Raw genomic sequence first — 13,818 nt, 5'->3', positions numbered from 1 at the left:
TTTCCATGGAAATTGTGTTGCTCTCTTCAGCTTTTCCATGGAACAGGAGCTGCTTTTCCCATTTTTTCATGGAAAAGGAGCTGGATTTCCCACTTTTCTATGGAAAAGGAGCTGCTCTTCCCATTTTTGCATGGAAAAGGAGCTGCTTTCCCTGTTTTTCCATGGAACAGGAGCTGGATTTCCCACCTTTCCATGAAAAGGAGCTGTTTTCCCTCCATTTTTCCATGGAAAAGAAGCCGGATTTCCCACTTTTCCATTGAAAAGGAGCTGCTCTTCCCACTTTTCCATGGAAAAGGAGCTGGATTTCACATTTTTCCATGGAAAAGGAGTTGGATTTCCTGCTTTTCCATGGAAAGGAGCTGTTTTGCCCCATTTTTCCATGGAAAAGGAGCTGCTTTCCCCATTTTTCCATGGAACAGGAGCTGTTTTGCCCTGGTTTTCCGTGGAACTGGAGCTGCTTTCCCCATTTTTCCATGGAAAGGAGCCGTTTTCCCCATTTTTCCATGGAAAGGAGCTGCTTTCCCCATTTTTCCATGGAAAGGAGCCGTTTTTCCAGCTCTCCACGGAAAGCAGCCCCAGGCCGGGTGCTGGGACCCGAGATCGAAGCCCTCACCGTTAATTGCCTCCCCCGGCTCCTGCATAATGCACGGGCTGCTCCCGCCGCACCCTGCCCACTCAGCAGCCCCTCTTTCTTTTATTTTATTTTATTTTATTTTATTTTATTTTATTTTATTTTATTTTATTTTATTTTATTTTATTTTATTTTATTTTATTTTATTTTATTTTATTTTATTTTATTTTATTTTATTTTTATTTTTTATATTTTATTTTATTTTATATTTATTTTATTTTAGTTTAGTTTATATATTTTATTTTATTTTATTTTAATTTAATTTTCAGCCTCTTCAATTTTATTGAATTTATCAACTCCCCTTTTATTGAATTTATCATCCCCTTTTATTTAATTTATCAATCCCTTTTTATTTAATTTATCCTCCATTTTTATTTAATTTATCAGCCCCTTTTATTTAGTTTATCAACCCCTTTTATTGATTTATCAACTCCACTTTAATTTATCAACTCCTTTTATTTAATTTATCAGCCCCTCTTTTATTTATCAACCCCTTTTTCATCAACCCTTTTTTATCTTATTTATCAACCCCCTTTATCAAGTCCTTTTTTATTTATCAAGTTTATTATATTTTGTATTTTGTATTTTGTATTTTGTATTTTATTTTATTCTTTATATTTTATTTCACATTTTATTTTATTTCCCATCCCCTCCCATCTCTCGACCCCGCGGATCCTCGGGCGCCATTTTGCGGAATTCCAACGTTGGGAATTCCGGAATTCCTCCCTGTCCCTCGTGTCCCTTGGTTAACGGTGACAGCCGGCAGGGAGGGGACAAATTGGGGACAATGTCCTCGACAGATTGTCACATCCCAAACTTGTCCCCTGGTTAGTGGTGACAGCCTGCGGGGAGGGGACAGAGTGGGGACAATGCGTCTGTGACACCTCCATGGTCCCCAGGAGCGTGGCTTGGGGACCAGGCCGGGGACAGTGTCCCCAGCACGTCCCCATGTCCCAGATTTGTCCCCTGGTTAACAGTGACAGCCGTCAGGGAGGGGACAGAGTGGGGACAATGTCTCTGGGACGCCTGCATGGCCCCCAAGATGTCCCCAAGAGTGTCCCCAAGAGCACAACCAAGCCAGGGACAGTGTCCCCAGCACGTCCCCATGTCCCAAACTTGTCCCTTGTTTGATGGTGATGGCCCGGAGGGAGGGGACAGATCAGGAACTGTGTCCCCAACAGTTCCCCTTGTCTCAGGTTTGTCCCCTGGTTAGTGGTGACAGCCTGCGGGGAGGGGACAGAGTGGGGACAATGTGTCTGTGACACCTGCATGGCCCCCAGGAGCGTGGCTTGGGGACCAGGCCGGGGACAGTGTCCCCAAGGTGTCCTGGTCACCGCGGCCTCTCCCTGAGCCCCGTGACCCCAATGGATGTGACAATGTCACCGCAGTGCCACCCTCTCTGGGAGGCCACGACAGCGTCCCCAGCCCAGCATGCCACCCTGTGTCCCTCTGAGCTGCCACCACCCCTGGGCCACCTGGTGTCCCTCCCTGCCACGCTTGGGGACAGGGACTGGGATCAGAGCCCAGCCGGGGTGATCTGGTGACTGCCACCACCCCTGGGCCACCTCCTGTCCCCTCCCTGCCATCCTCCCACCTTTGGGGACAGGGACTGGGATCAGAGCCCTTCAGGGTGATCTGGTGACTGCCACCACCCCTGGGCCACCTGGGCCACCTCGTGTCCCCTCCCTTCCACCCTTGGGGACAGGGATTGGGATCACAACCCACCTGGGGGGATCTGGGGACTGCCACCACCCTTGGGTCACCTCATGTCCCCTCCCTGCCATCCTCCCATCCTTGGGGACAAGGGATCAGAGCCCTTCAGGGGGATCCGGGGACTGCCACCACTCCTGGGCCACCTGGTGTCCCCTCCCTGCCATCCGTGGGGACAGGGACTGGGATCAGAGCCCTTCAGGGGGACCTGGCGACTGCCACCACCCCTGGGCCACCCTGTGTCCTCTTCCTGCCACCTTTGGGGACAGGGACTGGGATCAGAGCCCAGCCGGGGGGATCCGGGGACTGCCACCACCCCTGGGCCACCTGGGCCACCTGGTGTCCCCTCCCTGCCACCCTTGGGGACAGGGACTGGGATCAGAGCCCTTCAGGGGGACCTGGCGACTGCCACCACCCCTGGGCCACCTCTGAGCTGCCACCACCCCTGGGCCACCTGGTGTCCCCTCCCCGCCATCCGTGGGGACAGGGGCTGGCAGCGGAGCCGCCGGGATTAATTAACGACCTCGTTAATTGCCGGCAGCTGCCGCCCCCCCCGCTCCGCTCACAGCCCGGCGGGTGCGAGACGGCGCGTCTGGCACGGCAGCGCCGCCCGGCCCGGCTCGGCACGGCACGGGTTAAACACTGGGACCCGCGCCGGCAAAAGCTGGAATTCCTGGGTAAAAAAACGGGATTGGGGATAAAAAAACAGGAATTCCTGGATAAAAAAACGGGATTTGGGATAAAAAACTGGAATGGGGGGATAAAAAAAACTGGAATTCCTGGATTAAAAAAAAAAAACCAAACCGGGATTTGGGATAAAAACTGGAATTAGGGGATAAAAAAACTGGAATTCCTGGATAAAAAAACAGGACTGGGGGATAAAAAGCTGGAATTTGGGTATAAAAAGCTGGGATTTGGGGGTAAATGCTGGAATTCCTGGGTAAAAAGCTGGGATGGGGGGCTAAAAGCTGGAATTCAGGGATGAAAAGATGGAATTCAGGGAGAAAAAACTGGAATTTGGGGATGAAAAACTGAAATTCAGGGATGAAAAACTGGAATTCAGGGACAAAAAACTGGAATTGGGGGATTAAAAACTGGAATTCGGGGATGTAAACCTGGAACTGGGGGATCAAACCCTGGAATTCCCGGATAAAAAGCTGGAATTGAGGGATAAATAGCTGGAATTCATGGATAAAAGTCTGGAATTGGGGGATAAAAGGCGGGATCGCCGCTCCGCGCGTGTGGCCCCCGGCCTGAGCCCGCCTGGCTCTCGATGTCACCTGTGCCACTCGCTGTCACCCGGTGCCACTCGCTGTCACCTGTGCCACTCGCTGTCACCCGGTGCCACTCCCGGCACCGCAGGGGTGGCTTTGTCCTGAACCCGGCCCCGTGTCACTCCCGTGTCGCTCCTGTGACACTCTCGTGTCACTCCGGTGTCCCTTCAAGGGTGGCTTTGTCCCGAGCTGGGGCCCGGGCTGCTCCCGCGTCACTCTCGTGTCCCTTCCGTGTCCCTTCCGTGTCCCTCCTGTGTCACTCCCGGGGTGGCTCTGTCCTGAGCCCCAGGTCCGTGTCCCTCCTGTGTCACACTCGTGTCCCTCCTGTGTCCCATGTCACTCCCAGGGGTGGCTTTGTCCTGAACCCGCCCCACGTCACTCCCGTGTCCCTCAGTGTCCCTCAGTGTCCCTCAGTGTCCCTCAGTGTCACTCCCGTGTCCCCCGGCCCCGCAGGGTGGCTCTTCCCTTGCGTGCCCTGCCAGCCTCTGGAATCGCGAGCTCCGGAGCCCCGGGTGAAATCCGGGAATCTGCCCGGCAGCAGCCGGGGAAAGGCGGGATCAGCGCTTTCCAGGGATGCTCTCCCGGGATTTCCTCCCGGGGACAGGCGCTGTGACAGAAGGTGACACCGAGGGAGAGGAGCGCTCCCCGAGCGGGATGATCCCAGCCCACCCCGAGGGGTTCCGGGCGCAGGGAGCCGGAATTCCGGCCGGGAATGGGGCCAGGGCTGCTCTGCCTGGGTCCCCGCTGTCCCTGCGCGCTCTGATCCCAAAAATCCCGGAATGATTTCGGTGGGAAGGGAAACTGGAGCTGATCCCATATCCATGGGCACTTCCTGTTACCCCAAACTGCTCCCATCCCATATCCATGGGCACTTCCCAAATATCCCAGGCTGCTCCAATCCCATATCTGTGGGTGCTTCCCAAATATCCCAGACTGTTCCCATCCCATATCCATAAGTACTTCCCAAATATCCCAAACTGCTCTGATCCCACATCCATGGGCACTTCCCAAATATCTCAGACTGCTCTGATCCCATTCCATGGGCACTTCCCACTATCCCCTTCATGCTCTTATCCCAAAAATCCTGTAATGATTTCAGTGGGAAGGGAATTCAGAGCTGATCCCACATCCATGGACACTTCCCAAATATCCCAAACTGCTCCTGTTCCATATCCATGAGTGCTTCCCAAATATCCCAGACTGCTCCAATCCCATTCCATGGACACTTCCCAAATATCCCAGACTGTTCCCATCCCATATCCATGGGTGATTCCCAAATATCCCAAACTGCTCTGGTCCCGTTCCATGGGCACTTCCCAAATATCCCAGACTGCTCCAATCCCAAAAATCCCAGCATGATTTCAGTGGGAAGGGAATCTAGAGCTGATCCCATATCCATGGACACTTCCTGTTACCCCAAACTGTTCCCATCCCATTCCATGGGCACTTCCCAAATATCCCAGACTGCTCTGATCCCATATCCATGGGCACTTCCCAAATATCCCAGACTGCTCCGGGCCCCAGCCAAGCTCAGCTCGGCTGAGCCAGGCTTAGCCAAAGGCTCCCTGCAAGCCGAGCTGGATGAATTCCAGCTGGGAATTCCAGCCCTGCTCCCATTGTTCCCACACCTCGGAACATTCCCAGCTCCAGACCCAACGTTGGGACATTTGGTTGTGCGTTTTTCCCGATTTTCTTTCACATTCCTGGTTTTCCAGCTCTCACCCTCATCCTGTCGTGGTTGTTTCCATCTTCCCAAAAACCCGAGCTGGTTTTCCCGACAGCTGCTCTCCTGGGAAAACAAAGCATCCCAAAAACCTCCAACGATCCCTAAAAAACCCCAAATCCAACAGGAGTCCCGGAATTCCCTCCTGGGATTTGTTTCCCTGCTTTGTTTTCCAGGGAGGAAAACTCCTCCCAAACCGGGAATTTGCAGCTCGCTCCTGGGGGGGGGTGGAGGGAAAAACCATTCCCGGTGTCCCCAAAATCCGGGACGTTGGGAGCATCCCTGGATCCCGCCGAACATTCCCAGAGCCTCCATCCCCGGCCGCCCTGAGCACCTCATTAACGAGCGCCATTAATTATTCACGGCCGGGTTGATTAGCGGCGCCTGCAGCCGGAATAATTTGTTTTTCCATCAACACTTCCCGGTCCCCAGCGGAGCTGCGGGGAGGAATCGCTGCCGGCCGGGAGCGGCCGCGGCTGGAGCGGGAATGGAGCCCGGAACTGCTGGGATGTCCGGGAATGGCAGCCTGGAATTGTTGGGATATCCAGGAATGGCAGCCCGGAATTGCTGGGATGTCCGGGAATGGCTCTGGCATATCTGGGAATAGCAGCCGGAATTGCTGGGATAGCTGGGAATGGCTCTGGCATATCTGGGAATGGTAGCTTGGAAATCCTGGGATATTTGGGAATGGCAGCCTGGAATTGCTGGGATAGCTGGGAATGCCTCTGGGATATCTGGGAATGGCAGCTTGGAATTGCTGGGATATTCGGGAATGGCAGCCTAGAATTCCTGGGATATCTGGGAATGGCAGCCTGAAATTGCTGGGATATCCAGGAATGGCAGCCCGGAACTGCTGGGATATCTGGGAATGGCTCTGGGATATCCGGGAATGGCAGCTTGGAAATCCTGGGATATCTGGGAATGGCTCTGGGATATCTGGGAATGGCAGCCCGGAATTCCTTGGATATCTGGGAATGGCAGCCTGGAATTGCTGGGATATCCGGGAATGGCAGCCCCACATCTCTGGGATATCCGGGAATAGCCCTGGGATATCTGGGAATGGCCGCCCTGAATTCCTGGGATATCTGGGAATGGCTTTGGGATATCCAGGAGTGGCAGTCCCATATCCCTGGGATATCTGGGAATGGCTCTGGGAAGTCCAGGAATGGCTCCCTGCCTGGTCCTGGCTGTGTTTTCCCCACTGCTTTTCGGGTTCTCCTGGAATTTTTGGGATCAGTGTTCCCCCCGTGGCTCCAATTCCAGCTGGGATGCTCCAGGAGGAGCTGCCGGACCCTGAACCACCCCAGGACCCTTCGGAGGGAACCCCCAGACCCGGATAAACCCGGGAGCAATCCGGGATAAATCCAGGATCAATCAGGGATAAATCTGGGAACTGTCAGGGATAAATCCAGGAGCAATTTGGGATAAATCCAGGAGTGATCTGGGATAGATCTGGGAGAGATTCCAGATAAATTCAGGAGCACTCCTGGATAAATTCGAGAGTGATTTGGGATAAATCCTGGAGCAATCTGGGATAAATCTGGGAACTGTCAGGGATAAATCCAGGAGCAATCCAGGATAAATCTGGGAGAGATTCCAGATAAATTCAGGAGCAATTTGGGATACATCCTGGAGTGATTTGGGATAAATCCAGGAGCATCCCAGATAATTACAGGAGCAATTTAGGATCAATCCTAGAGTGATTTGGGATAAATTTGGGAGTGATTTGGGATAAATCCAGGAGCAATTTAGGATAAATCCTGGAGTGATTTGGGATAAATCCAGGAGCAATCCCGGATAAATCCAGGAGCAGCCGCTGCTCCGCGCCCTCCCTGCTGCGGTGATTTACGAGCGGCTGTTGGGAGCGTGGCAGCTTTATCCCACTCCCGAGACTCCATAAATTCCGGAGGAAGATGGAGAGGCTGGGAATGCTTTTCCTGCCTGATGGCTCCCCAGGCTCCGTTCAGGGCGCTAAACGCCCGGGGTGGAATAACGGGAATAACGGATTTAACCAGGCGGCGTCGGACACGGATGGGAGGGGGAAGGGCCGGAGCATCCTGGAACATGGGCAGGGAATCCTAAAAAAGGGTCAGGATACCCTGGAATTCAGCCAGGGCATCCCAAAGAGCAGTCAGGATACCCCGGGATTTGTCCAGGATATCCTGGAATACGGTCAGGGCATCCTGAAAAAGGGTCAGGACATCCTGGGATTTGTCCAAGATACCCTGGAAAACGGCCAGGGCACCCCAAAGAACAGTCAGGATATCCCAGGATTGGGCCAAGATATCCTGGAATCTGGTCAGGGCATCCCAAAAAAGGGTCAGGATATCCCAGGATTTGTCCAGGATACCCTGGAAAATGGCCAGGGCCTCCCAAAGAACAGTCAGGATATCCCGGGATTTGTCCAGGATATCCTGGAATCCGGTCAGGGTATCCCAAAAAAGGGTCAGGATATCCTGGAATCCAGCCAGGGCATCCCAAAGAATGGTCAGGGTATCCCAGGGCCTGGGATGCCGAATTCCAACGGATCCTTGGGACATCCCAGCAAATCCTGTGACAGCCCCATCCCTATGGATCTGCCCCATCCCATCCCTATGGATCTGTTCTATCCCATCCCTATGGATCCAATCCCATCCCTATGGATCTACTCCATCCCATCCCATCCCATCCCATCCCATCCCATCCCATCCCATCCCATCCCATCCCCCTGGATCCGCCCCATTCCCGATCCCATCTCCATTCCCCATTGGAATTGGATCAGATCCTGGAATTGTCATTTTTGCCCCATTAATTCCAGGAACAGATCCCAGCCTGCACCACAGGCGGAAAACCAGGAAAAACTTCCAGATGGGAAAAACGCTGCTCCTGCTTCCAGGGAAAAGGGAAAATCCAACCGCATCCATCCCTTTCCCATGGATGCTTTTCCCATCGTCTCCGAGGTTTCCCATCTCAGATTCCTCAGGGGTGTGGGATGGGAGGAGGACGCTGGAATATTCTGGATCTGCTGGAAAATCCCAAAAATCCTTGGAAAACGCCCTCAGCACGGCCAGGACCAGGCCCAAAACACAAACATCCGGGGATGGAAATTCTGGATTTTTCATTCCATCCAGCTGGGATTTTCACTTGGATCAAGGCTGGATTTTCCCTTGGATCCAGCCAGGATTTTCCTCGGATCCAGCTGAGATTTTTTCTTGGATCTAGCTTGGATTTTTCCTCAGATCCAGCCTGGATTTTTCCTTGGATTGAGGATGGATTTTCCCTTGTATCCAGACAGGATTTTTCCTCAGATCCAGGCAGGATTTTTCCTTGGATCCAGCCAGGATTTTTTTCTTGGATCCAGCCAGGATTTTCCTCGGATCCAGAGGGGATTTTTCCTTGGATTTTTCCTTGGATCCAGCCAGGATTTTCCTTGGATCCAGCCAGGATTTTTCCTTGGATCCAGGATGGATTTTCCTTGGATCCAGCCAGGATTTTTCCTTGGATCCAGGATGGATTTTCCTTGGATCCAGCTGGGATTTTTCCTTGGATTTTTCCTCGGATCCAGCCTGGATTTTCCTCAGATCTAGCCAGGATTTTTCCTTGGATCCAGCCAGGATTTTTCCTTGGATCCAGCCAGGATTTTTCCTCGGATCCAGGCTGAGCTGAATAAATTCCACTTATTCTCCTCATCCTTATGATTTTTAGGGAATTTCCCCCCGGAGCTGAGCTCATTAACAATCCCAGCATTTTCCCAGCAGCTCCCTCCTCCTTCCATCCCACCCCAACTCCCAGAATTTCCCCGGAGATCCATCCAGGAATGGCCTCAGGATTCCAAATCTCCAAATTCATTTTCCTTCCCGATTCCGGGGCCGATTCCCAATCCACCTGTTCCATAATGGAATTTGTCACCGTTCCCGCCCAGAATTCCCTTCCCAGACTTCTCCCACTCCCTCCCCCTCCTGTCCCACTTTTCCTCCACTCCCAGGACACTTCCAGAGCCACAATGCCGGAAAATTGTGGGAATTAAATCTTGGAATTTGCACTTTTCCAGGCGATCTGATGGAAAACCTGGAGATTTTCCAGCTTTTCCACCCAAGAATTTTTTCCCTCATTTTTAGGGAAAAAAAAAAAAAAAAAAAAAGGATTCCTGTTTTGTGCCAATCCATTCCCATCCTGCTCCTGGGGAATTTTTTTTCCCTCTTCTTCCCTGGGATTTCTGTCCCAGGAAGGTCCCGTTTTCCAAACCCCTGGAATCTCCAGCAGTCAGAATTTTCCATGGAAAATCCAGAGGGGCAAACCCCGACATTAACAGAGTTGGGAGCGGCTTTGATTCCATTTTCCAACCCCTGAAAACTCCACAAATCCCAAATCCACATATTTTCCCCCCATTTTCCCATCTTTTTTCCCTTCTTCCCCCCCTCTTTTTTCCTATTTTCCCTCTTTTATCCTTCCTTTTCCCAAGTTTTCCCCACTTTTCCCCCACCATTTCCCTCTTTTCCCCATAATTTTTCTCCTTTCCCCTACTTTTCATTATTTTTCATTTCCCACATTTTCATTATTTTTCCCTTTTCCCCCCTCCTTTCCCCCTCTTTTTTCCCAATTCCCCCCACTTTTGTCACTCATTTTCCCCACTTTTCCCCCTCTTTTCTCCATCTTTTTATTCCCTCTTTTTCCTTTTTTTCTCCCACTTTTCCCCACTTTTTTCCCCACCATTTTCCGCTCCATTTCCCCTTCCCCCTCTCTTTCCCCTCCCTTTTCCCACTACCTTCCCTTTTCCCCCCTCCTTTTCCCTCCTTTTCCCCACTTTTCCCCCTCCCCTTCCCCCACATTTTCCCCTCTTTTTCCCTCTTTATTCTCCCCTCATTCCCCCGCCTTTTTTTCCTTTTTTATTCCCTTTTTTTCCCCTCCTTCTTTTCCCTCTTTCCCCCCTTTTTCCCCTCTTTTTCCCTCCCTGCTGCTGGAAATGATCCATGGGATAATCCCGGATCTGTGGCAGCAGCTACTCCATGCCCGGGAATTCCTCATCCAAAGGCTCCAATTCCCGGGAATTCGTTATCCAAAGGCTCCAATTCCTGGGAAGTCATTATCCAAAGGCTCCAATTCCTGGGAATTCATTATCCAAAGGCTCCAATTCCCGGGAATTTGTCACCCAAAGGCTCCAATTCCTGGGAATTCATTATCCAAAGGCTCCAATTCCTGGGAATTCATCACCCAAAGGTTCCAATTCCCGGGAATTCATCACCCAAAGGCTCCAATTCCTGGGAATTCATTATCCAAAGGCTCCAATTCCCAGGAATTCCTCACCCAAAGGCTCCAATTCCTGGGAATTCATCACCCAAAGGTTCCAATTCCTGGGAATTCATCATCCAAAGGCTCCAATTCCCGGGAATTTGTCACCCAAAGGCTCCAATTCCCGGGAATTTGTCACCCAAAGGCTCCAATTCCTGGGAATTCATTATCCAAAGGCTCCAATTCCTGGGAATTTGTCACCCAAAAGCTCCAATTCCTGGGAATTCCTCACCCAAAGGCTCCAATTCCTGGGAATTCATCACCCAAAGGCTCCAATTCCTGGGAATTCATCACCCAAAGGTTCCAATTCCTGGGAATTCATCATCCAAAGGCTCCAATTCCCGGGAATTTGTCACCCAAAGGCTCCAATTCCTGGGAATTCATTATCCAAAGGCTGCAATTCCTAGGAATTCCTCAACCAAAGGCCCCAATTCCTGGGAATTCCTCACCCAAAGGCTCCAATTCCTGGGAATTCGTTATCCAGCGGCTCTGGACAAATCGTTATCCCAGTGCCGAGGCCTTTCCCATCCACCAGCCGGAGCGGAATTCCCGCCGGGAGCACAGAACCAACGGATGTGGCACTGGAACGCAGAATTCCCGGGATTTTGGGGCTCTGGGACCTCGGAGACGCCAAAATTCCTGAGGCTGCAATTGAGAATTCCCAAATTCTGGATCCCCCAAGCCCTGCCTGGATCTGGGGAGAGATTCCCAAATTCTGGATCATCCAAATCCTGGGAATTTAGGGGAAGACTCTGGAAATTCTGGATTAGCCATGCCTGAGTTTATGGAGAGATTCCCAAATTCTGGATCCTCCAAGTCCTGCTGGAATTCAGGGAGAGATTCCCAAATTCTGTATCCTCCAAATCGTGGGAATTCAAGGAGAGATTCCCAAATTCTGGATCCTCCAAATCCTGGGAATTCAAGGAGAGATTCCCAAATTCTGGATCCTCCAAATCCTGGGAATTCAAGGAGAGATTCCCAAACTCTGCATCAGCCACATTTGGATCCAGGATCCATCCCTGATCCATCCCATCCAATTCCCGGGAATTCCGGAGTTTCTCAGGAATGCTGGAACCTCCTCCAGGGCCCGTTCCCACATTTTTTTGGGATGAAGTTCCCACATTTTTCGGGATGAAAGGCGAGCCGGGCCCGCAGGTGGCTCCTGTCCCAGACAGCTCCGCATTCCATGAAAATCCCACATTCCAGGCCTGAAACAACAGGATTATCCCGGGGGAAAGGGTTGGGATCAAATGGCGCCGGAGGCCCTGGGGAGGAGAAGTTTTGGGATTTTTTTTTTTTTGGGATTCCCAGGCACCCGCAAGGCATGGAGCCAGAATTCCAGCCCCAAAATCCCAGACCCAAGATTCCAGCCCCAAAATCCTGACTCAAAAATTCCAGCCCCATAATCCCTCGGCTGGAATTCCCAAAGAAATCCCACACCTCCCTGGGATGTCCTGGTCCTTCGGGATGAGGTGGGAATTGGGATAAGGTGGAATTTGGGATGAGGATCCCATGGAAATCAGGACGAGGATGAGGATGAGGATGGCACGGAAATAGGGATGAGGATTCCATGGAATTGGGATGAGGATGAGGCAAAAACTGGAATGAAGATTCAATGGAAATTGGGATGAGGTGGGAATCGGGATGAGGAGTCCATGGAATTTGGGATGAGCTGAAAATTCAGATGAGTTGGAAATTGGGATAAAACAGAATTTGGGATGAGGATCCCACAGAAATCGGGATGAGGACTCCATGGAATTTGGGATGACTCCAAAATCCGGATGAGGTGAGAAACAGGATAAGGTGGAATTTGGGATGAGGATTCCATAGAAATGGGGATAAGGATGAGGATGCCACGGAAATAGGAATGAGGATTCCATGGAATTTGGGATGAGGAAGGAATTGGGACAAGGATGAGGCAAAAACTGGGATAAGGATTTCACGGAAATTGGAATGAGGTGGGAATCGGGATGAGGATTCCATGGAATTTGGGATGAGAAGGGAATTGGGATGAGTTGAAAATTGAGATGAGTTGGAAATTGGGATAAAACAGAATTTGGGATGAGGATCACACAGAAATATGGATGAGGATTCCATGGAATTTGGGATGAGGATGAGGCAAAAATTGGGATGAAGATTCCATGGAATCCCACAGAAATGGGATAAGGATTCCATAGAATTCAGGATGAGGATCCCACGGAATTGGGATGAGGATCCCATGGAATTGGGGTGAGGATCCCATGGAATTCAGGATGAGGATCCCACAGAATTGGGATGAGGATCCCATGGAATTCAGGATGAAGATTCCATGGAATTCAGGATGAGGATCCCATGGAATTGGGATGAGGATGAGCCGGATGACGCTGGAATTCCCTGGATTCTTGTCCAGCGCTCCAAGATAAAACCAGAAAAAAGGGAATTCCCCATCCCTGGAATTCCCATCCCTGGACGTGTCCCTGGATAATCTGGGATGCTTTTCCCGCTTTTCCCATTCCTGCTTTTCCAGGGCTGCCCTCGATGTCCAGGCAGCCCCAAATCCGAGCCGCTTTCCCAGGAAAAACCCCAAACTCCTGCAATTCCTGGAATTCCAACTTTCCTGGGATATCTGGAGGGGTTTGATGACCCTGCTGGGAACTGGGATGGATTTCCCCGGGAATATTTTCATTTAGGATTAAGGAAAACCCCCGAGGACTCGGAATTCCGCCCATTCCCCAGGAATCTCTTTTGGGATCCTCCAGCCGCATTTCCCCTTTAAAACAACCCTGGGAAAAGTGGGGAAAGCAAAACAAATCCCAAAGATCCTTCGGGGTCACGAGGCTCGGGCTAAAATCCAACGGGATTTTCCGCCCGGATGGGTTTTGCCGGTATTTGGTGTCACGTGGGGATTTGTCCGCATTCCCGAGGTTTTTCCCCGAGCTCCGGGATTTGTGGGATGGAGGATGGGCCTGGGGCTGCTCCTGCCCTCCCGGCACCCCAAAATCTTTTCTGTCCCTTTCCCGCGTTCTCTGTGGGATCCCTGGGGATGATCCCGAGGCTTGGTGTCCCTGAATTCCCAAGAAACCCCAAGAAAATGGTGGGATTTGGGGTTTGGGAAAAGGATCGGGCTTGGCTTTGTGCATCCTGATCCTTGTGGGGTCATCCCAATCCCTATGGGATCATTCCAATCCTTGTGGGCTCATCCTGATCCCTATGGAATTATCCCAATCCTTGTG

This window comes from Passer domesticus, chromosome 14 (genome assembly GCF_036417665.1).
Source record: "Passer domesticus isolate bPasDom1 chromosome 14, bPasDom1.hap1, whole genome shotgun sequence".
Classification (NCBI taxonomy): Eukaryota; Metazoa; Chordata; class Aves; order Passeriformes; family Passeridae; genus Passer; species Passer domesticus.
This window is presented reverse-complemented; position numbering follows the sequence as displayed.